A 19,472-nucleotide genomic window follows, 5' to 3' on the forward strand; every position below is an offset into this window, starting at 1 on the left:
AATATTCCAAGATCAACTGTAAGTGATATTATTAGAAAGTGGAAGCATTTATAAACAACAGCAATTCAGCCATGAAGCGGAAGACCACATAAAATCACAGAGTGCTAAGGCTCATGTTGTCTAAAAGTCACCAACGCTCTGCTGATTCCATAGCTGAAGAGTTTCGAACTTCCACTGGCATTAATGTAAGCACAAAAACTATACGACGGGAGCTTACTGGAATGGTTTTCCATGGCCAAGCAGTTGCATGCAAGTCTCACATCATCAAGACCAATGCCAAGCGTCGGATGGAGTGATGGAGCAGAAGAAACGTGTTCTGTGGAGTGATGAATCATGCCTGATGAATTATTTGGCAGTCAGATGGGCGAGTCTGGGTTTGGCGGATGCCGGGAGAATGTTACCTGCCTAACTGCATTGTGCCAACTTTGCTATACCCCGGAACCACCTTCATTACTCTTTTAATGTAGGCTTTGTGATTAGCGACAGTATCAATGTCGCTAATCACACTATTGACATGATGAACCTGTCAGCAAAATGGAACTGTCGACACTTAGCATCATGTCGGTAGGTTAAGTGCCGATATTGTGCAATTGTGCAGAACTAGGAGTTTAGAAAATAGCTGAAGTCTGCAGCAAACACGTTATAAATAAGTGGTGCCTAGAATATATATTACTTAATAAATGTTAGTAATATCAAAATTATTTTGCACCCTTAAACAATTGTTTGCAAACTAATTATGTAATTTAGGGAATAGACCATTATGTGAAGCCTCTGCTCCAGATACGCCATTTGTCATTATTTGCATGTAGAAATTTTCCTATCCCAATCCAGACAACATATGTCAAGGCCAAAATAAGCAAAGATAGGCAATTCCTCCATTACATTCTGTACATTTTGAAAAATTCTGCCTAGTAACTGGCAGTGCAGCATCAGCAAGCAGTAGCATTTGTACATTGCTGTCTTCACAAGCAACTGCCTTATGCTCATTATTACTGCAAAGTTGCAATTACAAAAAGCCATCTCCAATGCAACAGCTATTCCAGGACAGCTCACTGCATAGGTGCTTTAGCAGCATCTCAGGCAATACCCTCCTGCCAGGCTAGTTCTTGCACACAACAGGTCAGTCACAGGCAAGCTATTTTATGTTCTCTATTTTGCTGGCTTCACTAAGACGCATATTGGTGTCAATCTGCTAGAAAAACTCAGCAATATTACAGCACAGTATCTTACCCCCTTGGACTTGACAGGCTTCGTCATTTCTGATAATAGACCTGTAACAAAAGAGTGTGCTTCCTCTATTTGGAACCCGCCACAATTCCGAAATGGGTTTAATGACTATCTTTATTGACACAGCAACATACTGGAGGCCAAAATATTTATTATAAATGCACAGGTATTAAGTATTCAGATAGCGTATTATATAAAACTAGAGGCATTAAGTATTAAGCCAGCTTATTGTGCTGTATATGATCTATGGAAGAGTAGCATGTAGTAATTGATTTTGCTTGCTTTGAGCAGCTAACATTGCACTTTATATTACATAATGATAGCCACACATTTTAATAAACAAATGAATTATTAGTGTAGGTATCCATCTAAATGAGGTCACCTTGTCGTGATGGATGGACATACACAATTTGATCAAAAAGTACAATAAGAACCTTATGTTTAATTCAGATATTACATTGTATAGTTATATTATTAATATAGTCTAATACACAAATGTTTGTTATTGTGATTAGTATGTCTTTAGAGTCTAAAGTGTGCTCTTTCATTATTTTTCTGTATTTTTATACATGCACACAATTTATTTTTTCCATATCCAATTTATTTTATCTAGTGAAAGGGCAGAATGTTCTGATTGGCAAACAAACTGTATACAACTGTATAAACTAAGACATGTGTCTGAGAATTCTGACATGTAGCTGAGCTGGCTTCCTTTATAATGCATCAATGAGCTAGTAATTACTATTCTTAGTACTGAAAGCCCTGTTATGTTTTACCTTAGATTGTGCTAAAAAGAATGTCTTGCCAATATGTGTTTTGCTTTTCAAATATTCACTAAAATTACACTAAAGGTATTTCTAACATATGTTTTCAAGGTCATTCTCATTGGATAAACCTAGGGATGATATTTTTTATTACAAACATTTTCGATTTTGACCTTATTTCATTTTGAACTTTGCTTATTGCTTTTCTTGCAATATGTAAACTTTTGACCTATTAATATTAAATAATAAAGACAAGTGCACAGGGCTATACTAAACCTGTTTTATCAGATCAAGTCAGCTAGGGAAGAGATTACACTACTTGCTAGTGCTCTAAATAGAATTTCTAGAAAGAAAATTAGGAAACCGAAGAATGATATAAACCACACTCCAAGGTAGACAAAGACAAATGTGGTCTATAACGTTCTTCGTTGTTATTTTTAGGAAAGTATAAGTCTGAGCTCCACAGATTAAGATGTATCAAACAGTAAAACATTTTATATACTAATATATCTATCTATCTATCTATATATATATATATATATATATATATATATATATATGTAAATTAAAGTCACACATAACAGTTTGTTTGTCAAATATGTGCTCGCTCCCTTTAAACCAGGTTAGCCTGCTCATCACCTATAGCAACCATACTTCCCTTAGAGTGGGCTGTGCTTACTGGTATTCAGTTGCTCACATATCTTGTACCTAAATCTGGGGTGTTTATCAACCACTGATACAGGGTATCTACCACAGCAATAAAGCAGGATCCAAATTTAGAGACAAAAGAGGGAAATGCTTATGTGAGGCCAGGATCAGTTATAGTCAAATAAATGCAGCACATAATCAGTATCCAGGAGAATAGTCCAAATCCAAAGCCATTAACAGGCAAACGACAAGAAGAAACAGAGGTAACACAGCACCCAGGAGCCTGATGCAATATCCAGTAACATTCTTCTCGACCATATCTCTTTCATTGGACCAAATACTGGAAGGACCAGCAATGAAAATGAGAATCCAAGATTTCCTGGAATTCATATTCTGGGTGACCCTTTACTTGAATAGATGGTGTCCTTAAGTCTTTAGCAGAAAGACTTATTTTGGCCTGATTTTAGAAAAGAGGCATTAAAGAATTCTCAATTTTGAAGGAGGTTACAATTGTACTGTGACTTTAATTATTTTTGTCGAGGAACTTATAACGTTAAAATAGAATGTTTTTTTGTTCCAAGGCACGTGCAACAGAGTGGAAGGGTTACAGTTTTATAGCTGATTTTTAAACAATGGTATATGTATTTTAAACAATGGTATATGTATTAATAATACCTTCACATTGCAATTAGGTTTTTATTCGGGCTCTACTATTAATGTTCAATTTTTCAAAACTGTATGATAGTACGTACACTTTATGTTTTTCATTATTAATTAATATTCCCTGTGAATTAATGTATTATTATATAGAACATAAAATAAATTGTTTTTTTTTAAATGAAATAGGGTTCTTACATCAAATTATATCAAACTATGTTCAATAATTGGTTAGTAGCACACAGAAGATTTCCAAAGAGAGGTTCATGGAGTCCCAACCAAATGACATGGGAGAGAATCGGTTTAAGAATCACTACTCAACACTTATTATTAGTCTTAGAATAGTTCTTGGATCTAAAAATACAAATGATTTCTCTTGCAGCAAAATTTGCAAAAATTGATTCTTCAAGCAGGTATAATTTTTCTATTGAAATGCTGTATTGTGAAGACCTGGTATACTGTGGCTTTAGCATACATTTTCTTCTTTCTTCAAATATTTTTTAAAAAGTTTAGGTGTGCGCCACTCTTTGTGTTTACAAAGAGTAAAGCTGTAAAACTGTATTATTAGTATCACAACATCTTATGTCAATTTAATTTTTTTACCCACAAATTATACTAGATTAGGCAATGTGCACTACAATAAAATTCAACTAAATCTTGGAAGAAATGACACATGATTTGCTGTCATATATGTAGCTGTAGGCCTGCATTGGTATGTTTGCTCACCTGTTCAGCTCCATAACTCTAATCCAGAAATATAGCAAACGATTGTCCCGAACTAAACTGCATCTTGTTTATAAAGGCATATTGAAATAAGGAAGTTGTATTTTAACCCATGTTTAAATATTGTATAATTAATTCATTATTAATTATTAATATACAAAAGTATATATATCTCAGAGGCCCCATGCAGCCCTACCTCCATAGGACCAGGCAAATGTAATAAAATAATTATATAACAGTATGATATAACAAGATACATGCACTTTAGAAAAACATATATACAGTGCATCATTTTTATATCACTGCCACTTTATAACACCAGCCTCGCTAGCTACCGCATGTATTTTCTAGGGATGTGCACCGGCGACTTTTGAGGTCTCGTGTTTTGTGTTTTGGATCCGGATTTTCGTTATTTTTGAGGTTCGGATTTGTCTCGCAAAACACTTGACGAAAGGTCTCGGTTCGGATTTAAGGTATTGGATTCGGATTTTTTTTGAAAAAAACATAAAAAGTTTAAAAATCAAGTTTTTGGGCTTATTTTCACTCCTAGGCTATTATTAACCTCAATAACATTCAATAACAAGCATTTCCACTAATTTACAGTGTATTGTGAACACCTCACAATATAGTTATTAGTCCAAAACGTTGCAACAAGGTATCTTTCTGGACTGCGTAGAGGAGTGGGTCACCACAATATATATTAAAAACCCTGAACTTTTATGAATCGCACCAATAAATGTACCTGGACTGCGTAGAGGAGTGGGTCACCACAATATCTTAAAAACCCTGAACTTTTATGATTCGCACCAATAAATGTACCTGGACTGCGTAGAGGAGTGGGTCACCACAATATCTTAAAAACCCTGAACTTTTATGATTCGCACCAATAATTGTACCTGGACTGCGTAGAGGAGTGGGTCACCACAATATCTTAAAAACCCTGAACTTTTATGATTCGCACCAATAATTGTACCTGGACTGCGTAGAGGAGTGGGTCACCACAATATCTTAAAAACCCTGAACTTTTATGATTCGCACCAATAATTGTACCTGGACTGCGTAGAGGAGTGGGTCACCACAATATCTTAAAAACCCTGAACTTTTATGATTCGCACCAATAATTGTACCTGGACTGCGTAGAGGAGTGGGTCACCACAATATCTTAAAAACCCTGAACTTTTATGATTCGCACCAATAATTGTACCTGGACTGCGTAGAGGAGTGGGTCACCACAATATCTTAAAAACCCTGAACTTTTATGATTCGCACCAATAATTGTACCTGGACTGCGTAGAGGAGTGGGTCACCACAATATATTAAAAACCCTGAACTTTTATGATTCGCACCAATAATTGTACCTGGACTGCGTAGAGGAGTGGGTCACCACAATATCTTAAAAACCCTGAACTTTTATGATTCGCACCAATAATTGTACCTGGACTGCGTAGAGGAGTGGGTCACCACAATATCTTAAAAACCCTGAACTTTTATGATTCGCACCAATAATTGTACCTGGACTGCGTAGAGGAGTGGGTCACCACAATATCTTAAAAACCCTGAACTTTTATGATTCGCACCAATAATTGTACCTGGACTGCGTAGAGGAGTGGGTCACCACAATATCTTAAAAACCCTGAACTTTTATGATTCGCACCAATAAATGTACCTGGACTGCGTAGAGGAGTGGGTCACCACAAGATATATTAAAAACCCTGAACTTTTATGATTCGCACCAATAAATGTACCTGGACTGCGTAGAGGAGTGGGTCACCACAATATCTATTAAAAACCCTGAACTTTTATGAATCGCACCAATAAATGTACCTGGACTGCGTATAGGAGTGGGTCACCACAAGATATCTTAAAAACCCTGAACTTTTATGAATCGCACCAATAAATGTACCTGGACTGCGTAGAGGAGTGGGTCACCACAATATATATTAAAAACCCTGAACTTTTATGATTCGCACCAATAAATGTATCTGGACTGCGTAGAGGAGTGGGCACTGGGCACCACAATAAAATATATAAAAAACCTTCAACAGATCTGCATTACACTACACATACGGCTGCTCCTCCATCCTCTCCATCATATACATGTTGGAGTTTTAGCGTGTGACAACCTCTTGTTTTTGATAATGTCAGTGCATTTGGAATATTTTTCAATTTGCCCCACACCACTGAATGTACTTTATCTATGATACGCAATACGCATCTATCTATCTTGACTGCGTAGTGTGGTGGCCCCGGTACACAATTTGGTACCGAGGCCACAATATAATTAAAAAACCCTCCACGTGTCGGAATTCCACCAAACAAGTATCTGGACTGCATAGTGGGGTGGCCCCGGTACCCAATTTGATACCGGGGCCACAATACCTCCTCCAAACATGCTACAGACAATTCGTCATTGAGAGACCCCAGACAGACAGGGTCGAAGTGTTATTGTTTGACTTTGTAAACCCAAAAAAATGTCCCTGTTGCACATAGTCGTGCAATGAAGACTGACTTTTTCATTTAAAGGCACGATCTTTAAAGTGTAGTGTTTGTAAGTCTAAGTCATATTATACTTTTGGTAAAATTGGTTTTTTTTGTTCCTCTTTATGGTAATTAATTAGTAATAGAATTAAAGTAGGAAATAGAATTAAATAGAATTAAAGTAGGAAATAGAGTGGTATAGAGTTGTAGTGTGGTATAGATAGAGTGGTCCACACAATATAATAATAAAACCCTCAACTGGTCTGAATTCCACCAAACAAGTATCTTGACTGCGTAGTGTGGTGGCCCCGGTACACAATTTGGTACCGAGGCCACAATATAATTAAAAAACCCTCCACGTGTCGGAATTCCACCAAACAAGTATCTGGACTGCATAGTGGGGTGGCCCCGGTACCCAATTTGATACCGGGGCCACAATACCTCCTCCAAACATGCTACAGACAATTCGTCATTGAGAGACCCCAGACAGACAGGGTCGAAGTGTTATTGTTTGACTTTGTAAACCCAAAAAAATGTCCCTGTTGCACTTGCACATAGTCGTGCAATGAAGACTGACTTTTTCATTTAAAGGCACGATCTTTAAAGTGTCAGAAAGAGAGAGAAGACACAGGAGAGGAGAGTTGTAGCTGGGGACCTGGGGTGGAAGCTCCCAGGCTCCCCCAGCATTGCCTGGAAGTCTGAGCGTGGTGACTGAGCCAGGGCAAGGAATGTGTGCCCTGGATGAGGGGGAGAACTCCATGCCACTATAGTGAACCCAAGAGAGAGGGGGACACTGCACATGGAAGAGGCCCTGGAGTGAGGGCTGCTACAAGAGGCATGGTAGCTGTAGTGTCAGATCCTGAGGCTGAGAGTACACAGAGTGACGTGTCAGAGCACAGGAGACATTATCCCCGCAGAGGAGGGATGAGCTGCAGTTGAGAGGTATGTTGTTGAAATAGGACATGCACACTTTAACAAACCAATCATTTCAGCGACAGGGCCTACCAAACAACTTTGACTGAAATGATTGGTTTGTTTGGGCCCCCACACCAAAAAAGCTATTCATCTCTCCCTGTACAGACTAAACAGGCTCTACTGAGGCAAGATGTCGTCCTCATCCTCAACCTCTGATTCCTCTCCCCCTACAGTGTCTACTTCCTCCTCATCACACATTATCAATTCGTCCCCGCTGGACTCCACAACCACAGGTCCCTCTGTAGTATCTGGAGGGCAGTGCTGTACTTCATTGAGGAATTGATTATTCATTTTTATAAACATCATTTTTTCAACGTTATGAGGAAGCAACCTCCTTCGCCGCTCACTGACCAGGTTCCCCGCTGCACTAAAAACTCTTTCCGAGTACACACTGGAGGGGGGACAACTCAGGTAAAATAGAGCCAGTTTGTACAGGGGCTTCCAAACTGCCTTTTTTTCCTGCCAGTAACAATATGGACTGTCTGACATGTCTACTTGGATGGTGTCAGCAAAGTAATCATCCACAATTTTTTCTTTTGTCACAGCATCCAATGCAGCGAGAGTAGACATGTCTGCAATGGTTGGCAGGTCCTTCAGTCCGGACCAGATGTTATCAGCATCCCCGCCAGTGCCTCTTTTGGGAAAACTGAGCTTTTTCCTCGCAGCCATAGATGTGGAAGAAAATGAGGGTGGAGCTGTTGGCATGTCACGGTCCTCTTCAGAGGACAATCTCCTGACCAGCAGGTCTTTGCACCGCTGTAGACTTGTGTCCGCCGGAAACAGAGACACAACATACGCTTTAAACCGAGGATCGAGCACGGTGGCCAGAATGTATTCCTCTGACTTTAAAAGAGTGACCACCCTCGGATCCTGGCAAAGCATACGAAGGGCTACATCCACAAGAGCTACATGCTTGCTGTAATCGCAATGGCTTACCAGCTCCTCCCTCACTTTCTCCAGCTGCTTCTGCAACAGCCTGATCAGGGGAATGACCTGACTCAAGCTGGCAGTGTCGGAACTGACTTCTCGTGTGGCAAGTTCAAATGGCTGCAGAACCTTGCACAACACGGAAATCAGTCTCCACTGCGCTTGACTCAGGCGCATCCCCACTCCTTTGCCTATGTCGTAGGTGGCTGTGTAGGCCTGAATGGCCTTTTGCTGCTCCTCCATCCTCTGCAGCATATAGAGGGTGGAGTTCCAGCGCGTCACAACCTCTTGTTTGAGGTGATGGCAGGGCAGGTTCAAGCTTTTTTGATGTGCCTCTAGTCTGCGGTAGGCACTGGCTGAATGCCGAAAGTGTCCAGCAATTTTGCGGGCCACCGCAAGCATCTCCTGCACACCCCTGTCACTCTTGAGGTAATGCTGCACCACAAAATTAATGGTGTGGGCAAAACATGGGACGTGCTGGAAATTGCCCATATTTAATGCCCGCACAATGTTACTGGCATTGTCTGACACCACAAATCCCCATGAGAGTCTAAGTGGGGTAAGCCACTGGGAGATAATTTCCCTCATTTTCTCTAATATGTTGTCAGCGTTGTGCCTCTTATTAAAGCCTGTAATGCACAATGTTGCCTGCCTTTGCATGAGCAGCCATTTTGTAGATGCTGCTACTGATGCAGCTGTTGCTGTTGCTGCGGAAGGGGATGCATCTACCCAGTGGGCTGTCACAGTCATATAGTCCTTCGTTTGCCCAGAACCACTTGTCCACATGTCCGTGGTTAAGTGGACAGTGGGTACAACCGCATTTTTAAGAGCACTGAGGACACTTGATCGTACTTCTCTGTACATTTTTGGTATCGCCTGCCTAGTGAAGTGGAATCTCGAGGGGATTTGGTACCGGGGACACAATACCTCCATCAACCCTCTAAATCCCACTCCACTGATGGCGGACACCGGGCGCACGTCTAACACCAACATTGCAGTTACAGCCGCAGTTATACGCTTTGCAATAGGGTGACTACTATCGTATTTGGTGGTCATGGCAAACGACTGTTGGACGGTCAATTGTTTGGTGAAAGACTTAGCGGTCTTACGACTTCCCCTCTGGGAAGATGACCGACTAACAGCAGCAACAGCAGCAGTGGCAGTAGTAGGCGTACCGCTGCAGGATTCCTCGGATGAATCCCGTATTGAGGAGGACTCAGTCTGGCTGCTGACTTGGGCTGCAGGACTGAATCTGATGGAGATTGTGGAGGAAGTTGACGAGGAGGGTGTTGCTGGTGTGTATCCAACTGGACCACGGGATTTAGGTGTCCCTGTACCGATGAGGGTCCTAGCCCCAGTTCCTGAACTAACCACTGAACTATGAAGGTTATTCAGGTGACGTATAAGGGAGGATGTTCCTAGGTGGGCAAGATCCTTACCCCTGCTTATTTGAGCTTTACATAAGCTACATATTGCCATACATTGGTTGTCTGGATTTGGATAAAAATAACTCCAGACCGAAGAGGTGCATTTTTTGGTCTTCTGACCAGGCATGACGATGGGCTTTTTCATCCCATGGACATCAGCTGTTTCCCCCCCTGGTGCCTCATTTACAATAACCACATCACCATCCTCATCATCAAGTTCCTCCACAGCGCCAGCTACATCATCAATAGCCTCCTCCCGAGCCACCTCTTCCCGTACAGTGATGGGAAGGTCAGGCTTGACAACCACCAACACCCTTGGACTCGCCTTGGGGATTTGTGATAATTTCTCTTTAGAAGGCAGAGTTGTTTGCTGTTTTGTTGCTGACAGCATAACTCTCTTCAATTTTTTGTAGGGGGGGGGAGGAGGAGGAGGGCTAAGATCCGTGGGTGAAGCTGAACCACTAGTCATGAACACGGGCCAGGGCCTAAGCCGTTCCTTGCCACTCCGTGTCGTAAATGGCATATTGGCAACTTTACGTTTCTCCTCAGATGATTTTAAGTTTCTCTTTTTGCTACTTTTTCTTAACTTGGGCTTTTTGGATTTTACATGCCCGGTACTACGAGATTGGGCATCGGGCTTGGAAGACGACGTTGATGGCATTTCATCGTCTATGTCATGACTAGTGGCAGCAGCTTCAGCATTAGGAGGAAGTGGGTCTTGATCTTTCCCTACTTTATCCTCCAAATTTTTGGTCTCCATTATATGTAGCACAAGATACTGCAGAATGTGTGAACTTGGTAATATTGCAGTACCAATGGACTTATACTGCTGGATTGGTTTTGCAAATTTGGTTATAATTATTATTTTTTATTTTTTTTTTAAATTTTTTATTTTTTTTTACTTTTTTCTTATTTTTAAAAAACTTGGGAATAGTGGGGAAATAACTATGCCCTTAGAAGCACAGAGCACAGGACACAGCACCACTGGACTGAACAGGACACGGCACAGGACCCAGCAGCACTACGGAACTCAGCAGGACAGAGCACAGGACACAGCACCACTGGACTGATACTGCAGAATGTGTAAACTTTGTAATATTGCAGTACCACTGGACTTTTACTGCTGAATGTGTGAACTTGGTAATATTGCAGTACCAATGGGCTTATACTGCAGGATTGGTTGTGAAAATTTTGTGGTAATTAAAAAATATTAAAGTAGTTTTTGGTATTTTTTAAAAAAACTTTTTTTTATTTTTTTAAACACAGGGGAATATTGGGGAAATAACTATGCCCTTAGAAGCACAGAGCACAGGACACAGCACCACTGGACTGAACAGGACACAGCACAGGACCCAGCAGCACCACTGACCTCAGAAGGACAGAGCACAGCACACAGCACCACTGGACTGATACTGCAGAACACAGCACAGCACAGCACAGCACAGCACAGCACTAAACAGCACAGCACAGCACAGCACTAAACAGCACAGAACTAAACAGCACAGAACTAAACAGCACAGAACTAAACAGCACAGAGGACCACCTAACACACCCTCCCTCTACCCTGATCAATGCCCGAGTGAAGATGGCGGCGACTAGCGGGGAATTTATAGGATCCGAGTATCGCGAGATCCGACAACGGGATTATGAGTCAGAGCCTCAGTTTCACTTTTGAATTTGGCGCCAATACCCGGATCTGTCTCGGATCCGACTCGGATCCGCAATGTTCGGGTGGGCTCGGATTTCAGAAATCCGAGTGCGCTCATCCCTAGTATTTTCTGCACAACAGTACATTAAATTATATGAATTTTGTATTCTCACACAAGTTTTGCCCTTTGCTTTAATAAGTATAAAAACCCTATCCTGTTGCAAACATATGTCTTTTTGCAGTACCATGAGACACAGTATGCTTTCCAGAAAGATATCATTTTGATAATTTAACTAGATTACTTTAAAAGACCTAAACCTCAAGCAATAGTTGAAATATACTATTCACCTATATTAAGAAATATATATGCAAAAGTTCCTATACCTCGACAGAACTTTATATGTTGGAAAATAATTTACATTTGTTGTTCAGCTGAGTAAAATCTATTGTACTATGTTATTAACCGTTTCAGGCTGTAAAGTCTATAAAGTCTTTCAATGGAAAAGGATGTCTCATGGCTATGGGAAAAAAAAAATTCCCATTAAAATCACAACTTTCTCTTAAATATCTGTATTTTCAAAATGCACCTTACTTTTATTGTTCAAGTCACAATTAGCACACCAGACTTTTGCTAGGATGACACCAGGCAACCCTCACTCTAGCTAGACACCATTCACCTCCCTGGTCACCAGGGAGGTGAACTAGCTGGCATCAGTCACGCTGAATAAATGTACAATAAAGGTTTAAATAAACCAAAACCCTCCCTTTGTTCTAATAATTGCATTAGATCCCCATTCTTCATCTGTGAGTATTCAGCCTAGTAGTTTTACTCTGCAGGAACTTAACCCTGTCTGCAGATTTTACTTACAGACTCCCTGTAATCTCCAGAGTCCAGATAAGGTTCGTGCCATTCTTGATCTTACCTGTCAGTCTTTGATTAAATCTTGGTCTCCATGAAAATGGCCACATCCATAGGCATCAATACATGGACATAGGACACAATTTCTGAACTGTGTCATCATGTCACAGATGGCGAAGCCAACCACGTCATGTACTGGCTCAGCATCAGGGAGAATGCTAGACTCTTCAGGGAGTGAGGGAGATCACCCCTATTTCAGGGAGTCTCCCTGACATTCAGGGAGAGTTAGCAAATGATAGATATATATATATATATATATATATATATATATATATATATATTTATTTAGTAGCTCTTTTATTTAAGCTATTTTGTATTTTTAGGTTTAATCTTCCTCTAAAGTGTGTGTTCCTCTAAATTAATTTTGTATCTCCATTTCTCTCCCTCTGATCGCTATGTCCCCTACTGTGAAAAGGGCCATTTAATAACAAAGAGACAAAGAGGCATTGTCCCTGGACCCATGAGAACATTGATTCATCATTAAACTTAAAAGCCTTCAAGGCTCATTTCTCAGTCCAGTGATGGACTAAAAAAAAACAAGTCACCAATTGTCTTAGAGGATGTTTCCTTCTTTCAAGTAACTAGATCAAGTCGATTCCCTAGATATACTTGATTAAATAAATAAAATGAATGCACTATATTGTTGTAACCTAATACCAATCCTGGGTTTTAATGGTAAACCTAGAGTTAAGCTTGAACATGTTTGATCTCTAATGGAGATCTGTTGGAAACTGTCACATGGTATAATATGTTGCAGTGAAAACATAAAGAAGTTTTATTTGTGTCTTCACACGCTCTCCTTTTGGAATAAGTTTCCCATTATGTATTACAAAAGGAATATTAGCCCATTTTGATATTTGCCCTGGCCATACTGATGTGGGCTGAATATGAGCTACAACATGAGGATAGTCCAGGGGGTATATTTACTAAGATGGGAGTTTGAGAAAGTGGAGATTCTAGTTATCATTTATTTAGTACATTCTACAAAATGACAGCTATAATCTGATTGGTTGCTATAGGCAACATCTTCACTTTTTCAAACTCCCAGCTTAGTAAGTATACCCCCAGTTGTTACTCATGAAAGAAGGAATACATTACAAAACTTGTGGGTATAAATCTATGAAATTCCAGAAAATTGTGCTCATTCATTGGATTATCTGGTGCAAATTTGTGAATTATGATTCTCACTTTTCAATTTTCAAAATGTAAGTGTATTTGGGGAGTTACAATGGCTGTGTTCTTTTCTCCAAAGCAAGACATGTCCTTTTACATGCATACATTTTATTAATATTACTCTGAAAAATAAAGTAAAATTTTTGTACAGGTCCATAAAACTATGTGCAATATGATTTCAAAATAAAATGCCCTCTCTCCACCCAACTCCTTCTGTTGGCTGCTGCAATCACTGCCATCTTGCCCCACAAAAAAATGCACTATGACTGGAATCTAGAAATGTTAGTGTTAATTGGGACCAACAAAGAAGTTTTACACATTGTAAATGGCCTCTTAAGTTTTAAAGTCAACATATCTCAGTGTTCTGCTGAAATCTATACACTTATAACAGACCCCAAAAATCTAATTGTTGAGGCTTCTTCTTCTGCTGCTTTTCACTCTTCTTTTCTTCTTTCTTTTTCCTTCTTTATTCTTCTTGCTACTACTTACGTCCTCTTTCTTCCTCTCATTTTTTTGCTGGGGCATAACTTTTGTTTTTCTGTTCCACACAGCTCTGAACACATGTATAGGCAATCCCTTAGAACATAATTAGGAAATAAATTCAATGACAAAAATTGACAGTTTTGCCCATTGTTCAAACTTCTGGCAATATTTCAGTGAATCATAATCAGTAGAAAGTACTATAGGACAGTTCAGGTAAGTTTCCATCCTTTTGTACATAACTTTTATTTAGGATATTTAGGATTTTAATTGAGTTTCTCTTTTCTTGGGAATTTTGGTAACTTTTTGTTAAATTTTATTATTATTACATTCATTAACTTTAACATTAGGTTGTTGTGACACATTTGCACTGACATTTGTTTTCTGACATTTTTCTTGCTGGATAAATGAAAAGTTTGTGTAATCATTTATTGAAGATGCACAAGCAACAAATATGCTTCTTGTAGTATTTAAATGAAACCAGTTATTGATATAAGAATGAATTGTCTGGAGTATGGACGTAACGGCACTAATGACAAGTGCCAAAAAAATTGTTTTGTGCTAGTCAGTGCACTTTAACAAATTTCCTTTTTCACAATGAATTGGCTCTGTATTTATAGCCCTAAATAGGTAATAGCTTTTTTTGACAACCTGTGATCGAATTGTCCCAGTGTAGGGTTGTATAGCATACCAAGATTTTTCCCCACTGCTCATCACTTGGAACTCAATTGTCAAAAAAAAAAAATGTGAACCTCTGGAATTTGCTTGAGTCTCAGAATTAGCTAAGTCAATTCACCCATCTCTACTGAGAGGTACGTGGCATAGTGGTAAACTAACATTGATTGATTGATTGAGAGTGAGAGATTATTATTATCTTTTATGGCTAAGCACCAGCATATTACATAATACTTTACAGTACATTGAGAGGATCATGATACAAATAAATGACATACAATGACATGAAACTGAAGGTAAAACTATATTGCAAAAAGAATGGACCATACTCTCTGTGTAATTAGAAAAAGCATGGGTGTATGGATATTTACTATTATGTTTATCCTTCCTTTTATTAAATCAATTTTAATTTTATTTACAGAGGCAGAATTTTGTGTTTGTTTCTTTCAACGTTATGACTAACGGACCATTTACTATATTAGGATAAACCATGGGGGATTACATGCAACAGTGCTGAAGTTTGAGAGTTTTCAAATATTTTCTTGTAAATCAAATCCAAGTATATACTAGATTTCTCTCATGCGCATTCATGCGAATAGTATTAGAAGTTCAGGATACATGTCTTTGTTATACAGCTTCACTAGACAGACAAATGCATCACATTTCCAATACTAAATGACTTCTGACATTCAATTTAGGACCCAAAATAGCTTGTAGTGTAACTATCCAAAAGTAATAGTGGTGAGGCAGCAGGGTAGTCAGTTTGATGCAATGGATTTTCAGAGATTTCTTTAAATGAATGCTAGCTAGAAAAGTAGCAGACAAGTTGGGTAAATATTGAATATATTTCTTTGTAAAACATACCAGTATTTCAAGCCAATAACATGAGGTATACTACAGAAAATAACTATTTAATTATGTAAGAACAGATGGGTATGACCACTTGTATGCTACTGAACATTAGCACAGTGGCACCATGGGACTGAGAATGTCCAATAGGGATTAGGAAAAGTAATGTTGTAAAGCAATGTACGTATATATATGTATTTATATGTTTATATAGTTTGAATAGGATACTAAGTTGATTAAGCTGAATTCACTGGTTTGGTGAGGAAGAAAAAAGTTTCAGCTTTTGTCTTGGTATTCACCTCCATTTTAAATATGTGGGTGGAAAAGCCATGTACATAGCAATGCCATATCAATACTGTAGCATGGAACCAGATGACGAACAGAGGATGTCGTGCCTTTAGAAGAGGCAATTGCTATCAAAAGCAGCCAATCAATGCTGTAGAAAGAAACATATTTAGGGGATGCATCAACAGAAAAAAGTCAAATTAGATAAGTACAAAAAAGTATGGGTAATTCATACTTACCAACTTTCTTCAGCTCTCTTCCGGGAGCCTGTCAGTGGAGGTGGGCGTGAGGGGGCGGGACGCCCAAAATCGCATCAGGAATCGCGGCGTTTGGGACCTAATTCTGCTTTCTTTACTAGGAAGTGGGGCACTTCCTAGTGAAGTGGGCAGAATTCGGGAGATTGCCACACTCACCCAGGAGTCCGGGAGACTCTCGCAAAATGCTGGAGTCTCCCGGACATTCCGGGAGAGTTGACAAGTATGGGGTAATTAGATATTGCTGAATCTCAAAGATAGTGTCTTTCAATTATTACTTGCTACTTTTAATATTGATGATGTTAAATTTTTGATAAATATTCCTTTACTGATGGTAGAAAAAAACATTTAAAATACTGTCTCTTGTTAATGTACCAGTGGATCTTGTGAGATAAATAATTATTTTCATGAGACTGATTCCTATACCATCAATGTTTTAGGAGAAAGTAAGGCTTTGTTGTGAGCACATTACAGTCACATACATGTAAGTTGTCAGAGATATTAACTCAACAAAAGGTAATTTTGCAAGAAGTAACTCATCAATTTAGGAAATTGGCAAATCTGTGGTACTTTTGTATGTTAGAATAAAATTGCAATCGTAATACACTGATGCTCCCCACTGTATCCTATGTATATATACATACACAAAATATATAAGAAATCTCTTTGAAAGTGGATGCTCCATAGTGTATAAACCTTTTTTATTAAGCAGCTTTAATAAAAGAACATACTAGATGCATACTGAATAATACTGCACAAGAAGTTGTAGTACGTCAAGCCACTCCCTGATACATTTTGTCATAGAGACTTCATAAGGGGGAGTGGCCTAGGCACCGGGGAATGATTGTTTGTACCAGATGTGGTGGTTTGAGTATCTCAGAAACTGATGATCTCCTGAGATTTTCATGCATAATAATGTCTAGAGTTTACAGAGATTGGTGCACAAAACATCTAGTGAGTGGCAGTTCTGTGTGTGAAAATGCTTTATCATAAAAAAATGGCTCAAGCTGATAGGAAGACTACAGTAAATGAAATAATCATAGCATGTTGAACATTAAACTGGACGGGCTTAAGCAGCACAAGACCACACCCAGTTACGCTCCTGTAAGCTAAGAACAGGAAACTGAGGCTATAGTGGGTACTGGCTCACTAAAACTGATAACCGAAACTTGAGAAACATTTCCTGGTCTGATGAATCTCAATCTCTGCGGCAACATGCATGTGGTAGGGTCAGAGCTTAGCATAAACAACATGATTACATGGATCCATCCTGCATTTTGTCAATGTCTAGGCTGATGGTGGTAGTATAATGATGTTTGAAATGTTCCAATGCACACAGAGTGAACAGATTCATCAGGTTTGAAAATTCTTAGATTGTGGGCAGGTCAATATCCCCAGATCAACTTACAAATTTTCTAGATAAACACAGAGGGTCTCATGTTCAGATGTACATCCATTTGTGTATCGTACCTTATGAGAAATAGTTCTGTGCATACCCAGAAATCTTCATTATGCAACAAACTCAATTGCATGCAACTCCTGTCCTCACACAACTCACTGTCACACATTGCACCAGCTAAACCTGCATTATGGTCTGTTCTCACCTGTTTCCCTCTTTTTGCATTCACTTGCTGGGCTGAACTGAGCAGGCACACACCTGGTCTGCTCAATACTTCCTGCATTCTCTTGATTGGCTAATTGACTGTCAGCTCTGTCTATTTAAAGCACCTGGTTCTCTACCAAGTTGCCAGATCTTCAGATCTCTTCTCTTGGTTAGACGTGTAACAGTACTGGCTCCTGTATAACTGCTTATGTACTTGTGTTCCTGATTCAACGGCGCTCCACAGGATTTCATCAGCAACAGCTGCTGCAGATCATCTTATCTATTTGTGTTTCAGATTCTATGGTGCTAGCCCAGCTCCACAGGATTTCATCAGTAACAGCTGCAGCAGATCATCTTATCTATCTGTAATCCTGATTCTTGTTGCTACCTAGCCTTAGAATTTCATCAAAAATCTTTGCTTCTGGACTACTCCTCCTGCTCCCCAGTTTCTCTGTTCTTCAGGCTCTCCCTCTGGTTTTGCCCGTTACCCTCTGAGAGGATTGCAACCTGCGGTTAGGGAGCTGCCAAGTCCATGCTCTCTTGCGGGAACCTCTGGTGAAAATCTCCCTCTCCATTAGACTTCGCACTTTAACGGGGGTAATGTCAGACCGGGCAAACACTTTGGGCTTCCCAAGACCTTCAGATCAGTGCTGTAACTAGGCAGGTGCGGGCGGTGCCGTCGCCCAGTGCGCAAGCCCAAGGGGGCACAGCAGCCGCCCGCTATCTGCCTCTGTGCCCTGGCTGAATCACTTCTGTCACTGCTCCACGCACAACTCAACTTAGACTTTTCTGACCCCTCACGGCCTCAATCCTTCCTCAGGGTCAGTTTACTGATAACGAAAAGAGCAAAAAATACAACCTCCAGCACAAGAGCAGTATCCAGACAGAAAAAGCCAAGCTTAGATAACGCAGTGGCTGCTTAGTCACTAATAATCCATGGTTGCGGGTTTGATTGCTCTGGTCTTCTGCTTCTTGTGTGATTACATTTTTGGACACCACGTGAGGCCAAAAGCTCCTCCCCATTTAGTGATATTCTGAAGTCTGTTAACAGGTACGTGATTTTTAGCCCATTGAGTTATTTGTTAACCAGCTCACTGCTAACCCTATGGTGTATGCAGTCTGTGCTTTGTAAATAAACGCACTGTCACTCATCTGTTACCTCCTAGGTACATGGTGTGTACCATACAACTGTTATACATATTAATTATGCTCCTTTATATAAATGGTTAAGTGACCTCACACACAATTATTGGATGCTGTGGTGTGTTATTATTGAAACATAGGGACTTGTTAAATGCACTTTAGACGTGGTTTGTGTAATTCTACAGACATCTAATCCGTGGGGGTGGATAATGAGAAATTGTGCGATGTATTAAAGGCAGAATCATCCTGATTTCTCCTGCCAGGTGTTATCTTTCTTGCTCTGCTGTCCCCTGCCTGTGAGATTATTCACCTGCACATTAAAGTGCAGCCAGGGATACTTGGTAATTACTGGCCTCCCTAAAATCGTTTCTCTAAAATTATGGTATTCTATCCTCATTGTTGTGTACACCAACTGTCCCTACTTTCCAGGTACAGTGCAGAGTTTTAAAGGTTTGTACCTGGAAATGTCCTTGTTTTTCAGTAGAGACAAATTGCACAATATAATTCTTATTTATCTGCATGTTAGATGTATTTCTTACAGTCTATTCTTATTCTGAATGCTTTAGAAGCTAATATTTATTTAAGAGGAGTATTTAAAATGCAGTGCTCCATTGATA

Source organism: Mixophyes fleayi, chromosome 1 (assembly GCF_038048845.1).
Source record: "Mixophyes fleayi isolate aMixFle1 chromosome 1, aMixFle1.hap1, whole genome shotgun sequence".
NCBI classification, from domain to species: Eukaryota; Metazoa; Chordata; class Amphibia; order Anura; family Limnodynastidae; genus Mixophyes; species Mixophyes fleayi.